This window comes from Suncus etruscus, chromosome 18 (assembly GCF_024139225.1).
Source record: "Suncus etruscus isolate mSunEtr1 chromosome 18, mSunEtr1.pri.cur, whole genome shotgun sequence".
Lineage (NCBI taxonomy): Eukaryota > Metazoa > Chordata > Mammalia > Eulipotyphla > Soricidae > Suncus > Suncus etruscus.
Genome location: NC_064865.1, coordinates 1,908,192 through 1,915,577, shown reverse-complemented (window position 1 = coordinate 1,915,577; position 7,386 = coordinate 1,908,192).

The following is a 7,386-nucleotide window of genomic DNA, read 5'->3' as shown; positions in this document are numbered from 1 at the left end:
GCTGTGCTATCTCTCCGGGCCCAGCATCAGTTTTTTTAATATCAGTTTGTAAAGTTTCAGGGAGCATTATAATTTAATATCTGCATGCACTATCTCATTATCACCATCAAGTCTAACTTTCACACAGCCTATACAGTGACTCCTTTTGCTTGTCATCTCTCTCTAACCTCCTTGCCCTCTGATAAATAAATACCAATCTTTTATCTAATGGTTGTTTTTGTTTGTGTATTTACCTGGGGTGAGGCCTTCCCAGAGTGCGCCATGGATGCAGGGGTCATTCCTAATGGCTAGTACTGCTGCTCAAACCCTGCAGTGTGAGGGCCATACTGGTCACCCTAATGTGCTTGGGGTTCTCCAGACGACATAATGGTGCAAAGAGGCATGTGGGAGTAAAAGTAAAAGTCAAATTAGGCATGTGTCTAATCTCTATGCAAGCTCCCCAGTCCTGTTTCCTATATCCAATTTTTTGACTTGTTTTATTTTTTGCCTTGTTTCTGTATATGCCATAGGTCGTGATAACTTGTCCTTTTCTGTATGACATTTACCATCATATCTTCTCAAGTTTCATCAGCGTGGTTGAAAGTGGCAAGATTTTTTTGTTTTGTTTTGTTTTGTTTTTGGGTCATATCCAGCAGTGCTCAGGGGTTACTCCTGGCTCCACGCTCAGAAATTGCTCCTGGCAGGCTCAAGGGGGGGACCCTATGGGAGGCTGGGATTCAAACCAATGATCTTCTGCATGAAAGGCAAACTCCTTATCTCCATGCTATCTCTCTCCGGCCCCGAAAGTGGCAAGATTGTATCTTTTTATACCTGAATCATATTTCAGTGTGTGTATTCATGTATATACATGTTAACCTGTGTGTTTCTACATGTGCATGTTATATCTTGACTCATAAAACTAATGCTACAGTGAACATAGGTTGACTTGTGGCTAAGGATTACTCCTAGTGGTGCTCTGTACACCGTGTCAAGAATAAAATAGGGATGGGCCGAGCGATAGCACAGTAGTAGGGTATTTGCCTTGCACACGACCAACCCAGGACTGACAGTAGTTCGATTCCCGGCATCCCATATGATCCCTCGAGCCTGCCAGGAGCTATTTTTGAGCACAGAGCCAGGAGTAAACCCTGAGCGCCACCCGGTGTGACCCAAAAACCAAAACCACCACCACCAACAACAAATAGAATAAAATAGGGGTTGACAGAGGCCGAGAGATAGCATGGAGGTAAGGCGTTTGCCTTGCATAGAGAAGGATCCCAGCATCCCATAGGGTCCCCTGAGCCTACCAGGAACGATTTCTGAGTGTAGAGCCAGGAGTAGCCCCTGAGCGCTGCCAGGTGTGACCCAAAAACCAAAAAAAAAAAAAAAAAAAAAAAAGGGGGCGGGGGAGGGCTGACAGTGCAAGGCAAATTCTAAAACTCCTGTTCTGGCTCTCAGATCCAATGAATTTCCTTTATACTTTTATATGTGCTGCACGGTAGAATTTATTAGATTATTGTGCTTAAATTTTATGTGTCTAATCAGACCTTTTTGTATATATGTTGATCCTCTCTGAAATGATTGTATTCTTTGTACTTTATAAACAATTAATTAATTTTGTTTGATTTTGGGACCACACCTGGAGGTGCTCCATGATTACTCCTAGCTATGCACTCAGGAATCACTTCTGATAGTGCTCCAGGGACACTAAGGGCAAACCCACATTGGCCATATGCAAGCCAAGTGTCTTACCAGGTCCCTCTTCATTAATTATTTTGGGGGGAGGTAATTGGGTCACATCCTACAGCTCTTGGGGGTTACTCTTGGTTCTGTACTCCGGGATCATTCCTGGTAGGCTTGAAGAATCATAGGGGGATACTGGATATCGAATTCAGGTTGGCCATGTGCAAGGCAAGAGTCTGCTACCTTCTATACTATTCCTTCAGTCCCATATTCATTTATTTTTTATTTTTTATTTATTTATTTTTTTTGTGGTTTTTGGGTCACACCCGGCAGTGCTCAGGGGTTACTCCTGGCTCCAAGCTCAGAAATTGCTCCTGGCAGGCACGGGGGACCATATGGGATGCCGGGATTCGAACCGATGACCTTCTGCATGAAAGGCAAACGCCTTACCTCCATGCTATCTTTCCGGCCCCCCATATTCATTTATTTTGAGATCACCGTCAGTAAACATTAATTTTGGGAATCTTATTTTTTTCAGTTTTGAGAAATTGCATGGGATCTGGGTGAAGATCATACACCTTTTGATTGTTGTTTCTGTAAGGCTAGGAAATCACATACATAGGAGTAGGCATTCCTGGACAACTGGCTTGCACTACTGAACTATAGTTCATTCCCTAACCCTAACTCTAACTATAGAACTGTCTCTCAGTGTTGAGATGAGGTCATCAATCTTGTTATGTAGTTAGGTTACAATCACTTTTGAATTCTGGTCTCTCCAATGGCAAAGCTCATATACTCTTCATGCTGTAGTGCTCAAACTGTATATCCATTTCTAGGGACATTTATTAATTATTCTTTTAAGAAATTAAACAGCCAGATTTATGTATAGTAGACTGTAAGGCCAGCCTCCCCTTTCTTTGGCAGACCCTAAAATAATTTAGTGTCCCATCTTACAGAACATGACAATTATTATTATTATTTTGGTTTTTGGGTCACAATCAGCAGCGCTCAGGTGGCTCTGCACTCAGAAATCGCCCCTGACAGGCGTGAGGTACCTTATGGCATGACAAGGTTTGAACCACCACCATCTGTCCTGAATCGGTTGTATGCAAAGCAAACGCCCTACTGCTGTGCTATCTCTCCGGCCCCAGAACATGGGAAATTTTTGAGAATATGTGCCTTTCAATTGTTTCAAAACACCAAACAGGTTTTTGTTTGTTTGTTTGTTTGTTTTGTTTTGTTTTTTTGTTTTTTGTTTTTTGGGTCACACCCGGTAGTGCTCAGGGGTTACTCGGCTCCATGCTCAGAAATCACTCCTGGCAGGCTTGAGGGACTATGTGGGATGCCGGTATTCGAACCACCATTCTTCTGCATGCAAGACAAACGCCCTGCCTCCATGCTATCTCTCCTGCCCCTTTATTATTATTATTATTATTATTGTTATTGTTGCTTTATTTAAGATTTAACCATAATTATGGTTACATTGTTCATAGTTGAGTTTCAGTCATCAAATGTACATCACTCTTCACCAGTGCATCTTTCCTGACACCAATGTCCCTCATTTTCCTCCCAACCCCACACCCCCACCTGTCTCTGGGAAAGGCACTTTGCCTCTCTCTCTCTTTCTCTCTTTCTCTCCTTTTTGAGACTGTGGTTTACACCATTCTTAATGAAAGGTGCCATTCATGTCACTTTATCCCCTTTCAGCACCCAGTTCTCCTACAGTGTGATTAGTTACAACCATTATTGTCAGAGTGGACTCTTCTCTACCCTAACTGCACGCACCTCTCTTTGTGTAAGCTTTCTACCAGGACTGGTCCTCCTGATCTTTATCTTTATTGTCTCTGGATATCAATACTGAACTGTCAGGCCCAGAGAGATAGCACAGCGGTGTTTGCCTTGCAAGCAGCCGATCCAGGACCAAAGGTGGTTGGTTCAAATCCTGGTGTCCCATATGGTCCCCCGTGCCTGCCAGGAGCTATTTCTGAGCAGACAGCCAGGAGTAATCCCTGAGCACCGCCAGGTGTGGCCCAAAAAAACAAAACAAAAAAAATACTGAACTGTCTTTTATTTTTTTAATATCCCACAAATGAGTAAGATTTTTTATATCTATCCCTCTCCCTCTGTCTTATTTCATTCAGCATAAAACTATTCATATCCATCCATGTATAAGCAAATTTCATGACTTCGTTTTTCCAATAGTTGCGTAGTATTTCATTGCATAGATGTAGCAGTTTCTTTAGTCACTCATCTGTTGTTGGGTGTAAAATAAAAATCCACGAGTTGGGAGATCATCCCAGGCACACATCTCTAAACCCCATGCAGTCGAGTGTGAGGAAGCAGGGTAGCTGCCAAGAAATAATACCAAGCCAGTTAGGAAAGGATAATCATGGTGTCTGTGGCCTTTTGCCTCATGCTCTCCTCCTTTGCCCATAAGCCAGAACTCTCCTTTCTTTACTAAAACCAATTCCCAATACCAGGAGTGGGGAGGTTGGGTTATCCAGGTGAGCTTTTACATACTTAGAGAGATTTACAGGAAAGAGGAAGTTGGGGGAACACCTTTGTTGGAGGTTCATAGTTGGGTATCATCTTATAGTTGGGTATCTAGGTTATTTCCAGATTCTAGCTATTGAAAATAGTTCTGCGGTGAACATGGGAGTGCAGAAAGCATTTTTGTATTGTGTATGTGTATGTGTGTGTGTGTGTTCCTAGGGTATATCCCCAGAAATGGTACTGCTATCTCATATGGGAGCTCAATTTCTATTTTATTTTTTAGGAATATAAATGTTGTTTAAAAAAAGAAAAACCTGTACTAGTAGGCATTCCTATCAGCAGTGAATGAGAAACCCTTTCTCCCCACATATACCAGCATGCATCAGCACTTGTTGTTCTTGTTCTTTGAGGTGTGTGCCAATCTCGCCAGTGTGGGATGATATCTCATTGTTTCAATTTGCATTTTCCTGATGATTAGTGATGTGAAACGTTTTTCATGTGCCTTTTGGCTATCTGTAGTTCTTCTTTGAGGAAGTGTCTGTTCATTTCTTTTCCCCACTTTTTAATGAGGTTAGATGGGTTCTTCTTGCAAAATTCTATCAATACCTTGTATATCTTAGATATTCATCTGATGGGTATTAGGTGAATAGTTTCTCCCATTCTGTGTGTAGTCTTTATATATAGTTTCAATTTGAAGTACAGAAGCTTCCATTTACCGTATTTTCATTTGTTTATCTTTGCTTTAACTCACTTAGACAGTGGTGTTTCCTCCTTGAAGATGCCTGTAGACTTACAGCCCTTAGGATGGGCTTGGATGGTGGATGGAGGCCTTTGTCCTTAGGCCCCAGCCACATAGCTCATCCCCCATTAACCGGCAGGTCATCATCTTTAGGTGGTTGCAGCAGGAATCAGACTCACTCAGACAGGCTTCCAGAGAGATAATATCTTTATTTAGCCCTAGCCAACAGATGTGGCTGCTAACCATTTACCATAACCCTGCATACTCGCTTCTCCCTTAGCCATAGCTCTCCATCCAGGTAAATGCAAAATCCCTTTCCATTCTGGCAAAGACCCTCATCCCCTGGGTCAAAGGCCTTATCTAACCTTCCCAAGACCCCTCCCAGGAATGGGCGGGGTCTTGCAGGTAAAGATACACTAATATTCCGGGTGGAGTCACATCTCCCCTTCTCTGAAATATAAATGAAGCTTTTGTAATCCTGACTCCGCCTTTAGCCAAAGGCGGATAATATTTCCATAGCAACAACATAATAAAGTGAAAATTAACATACCAGCTCTTTTCAAAAACATAACATTTCTGCAAAATATACCATACACCTATAACTTAAAATTCTCGTAATGCTTTTTTACCAAGCACTATCCCGGAACTTTCATGTTCCTATACTTTTAATACTATATAAACTATTTCTAGGGGAACTATTGTTCCTATTAACCTTCCCTAGACACAAGTACTACAGCATAAATGCATAACATACATTTTTAAAAAGCAGGCCCAATACATTAAAATACACAGTAAAACATTATACCAATGGAAACATTAACTATGGAAAACAATAAAGCACATTAAATTGGCAAGAACATGACTTAGATTAAAGTTAGATGCAGGCGGTAATAAATTAGATTTTTCAGTTGGGCTAAGCTGTACTACTCCCCCTTTTTAAAATTTTTTACACTACTACCTAATTTTTCCCCATTACCAACACCTATTGTGAAATTCCTTCACCTGAAACCAAATGTCCAGATGTTGATCTTGTCCCACGCTGCTCTCACCATGTGGCTTTCTTCCTTGGGGTTTCAGCTGGGTTAACTTGAGCCATTTAATTCTCCTGATCTGGAGGGCGGGTCCCAGGCTCCCGCTTTTGCCACTTCCACGTGGCTTCACCTTTATGGAATCCCAGGCCAGCAGCTGCCTCTGGTGCGAGCAGAAGCTTGTCCTCTGCAGCTAGGGTGCTCAGCTGCTTCTCTGCCCCGCCTGGCCACCGGCTGCAGCGAAATCGGCCTGAATCGCTGAAGAGTGATGTCTCTGCAAGCGGGCAGAATTAGGAAGTGTAGCTCTTTGCCTCTTTGGCCATGAATCTGCATGTTAAGAATTCAAAGTGATTCAAGCTCAAAGTCCAGTCCGAAATTTTCAAAGTTGAAGTCCAAATTCAAGCCGAAGGTCATTCTCAGAAAATCAGTCCGCTTGTAGAAGCTTTTTCTTTCTGAACCTTTTCCAATGAAAGCCCTCCATCAGTATCTGAGGAGGCCGAGGTTTTTGGAAAAAGGATTTTCGGCAACAAAGTTTCAGTCCTGAGTCTAGGATGGGAGTAATACAAGTTTTCAACTCCCCTGTTTTTCTGATATTTTTGCCCCCAGAAGGGGTGGCGGTCATCTTTGAACATGGTTGCACGTGGCCCAGGGTTTTGGGATCAGTCCATCTGAAAAGAGCCAAAATCAAACTGAAAAGCAGAAATCTCACCATCGTCGCTGTTTTCTTGGGTCCAGGTTTCAGGTCAGAGTTCGGAATGCCAGATGTAGACTCGCAGCCCTTAGGATGGGCTTGGATGGTGGATGGAGGCCTTTGTCCTTAGGCCCCGGCCACATGGCTCCATCCCCCATTAACTGGCAGGTTATCATCTTCAGGTGGTCGCAGCGGGAATCAGACTCACTCAGACAGGCTTCCAGAGAAATAACATCTTTATTTAGCCCTAGCCAACAGATGTGGCTGCTAACCATTTACGCATTCAACCCTGCATACTTGCTTCTCCCTTAGCCATAGCTCTCCATCCAGGTAAATGCAAAATCCCTTTCCATTCTGGCAAAGACCCTCATCCCCTGGGTCAAAGGCCTTATCTAACCTTCCCAAGACCCCTCCCAGGAATGGGTGGGGTCTTGCAGGTAAAAATACACATAATATCCGGGGTGGAGTCACAGATGCCTTTACTTTTAATGTCATGGAGTGTTCTGGTTCTGCCTACGTTTTCATCTATGTACTTTATGGTTCCAGGTCTGATATCAAGGTCTTTAATCCATTTTGATTTGACCTTTGTGTATGGTATTAAAGAGAAGTCTGAATTCATTTTTTTGCATGTAGTTGACCAGTTTTCCCAACACCACTTGTTGAAGAGTCTTTTCTTCCACTTTCCAAACAAATTTTTTTTATCAGAATATGATCACAACCAAGATAGACTTAACTATGGCTAAGTCTGTGAAAATACACTGTGTTCCTTCTTG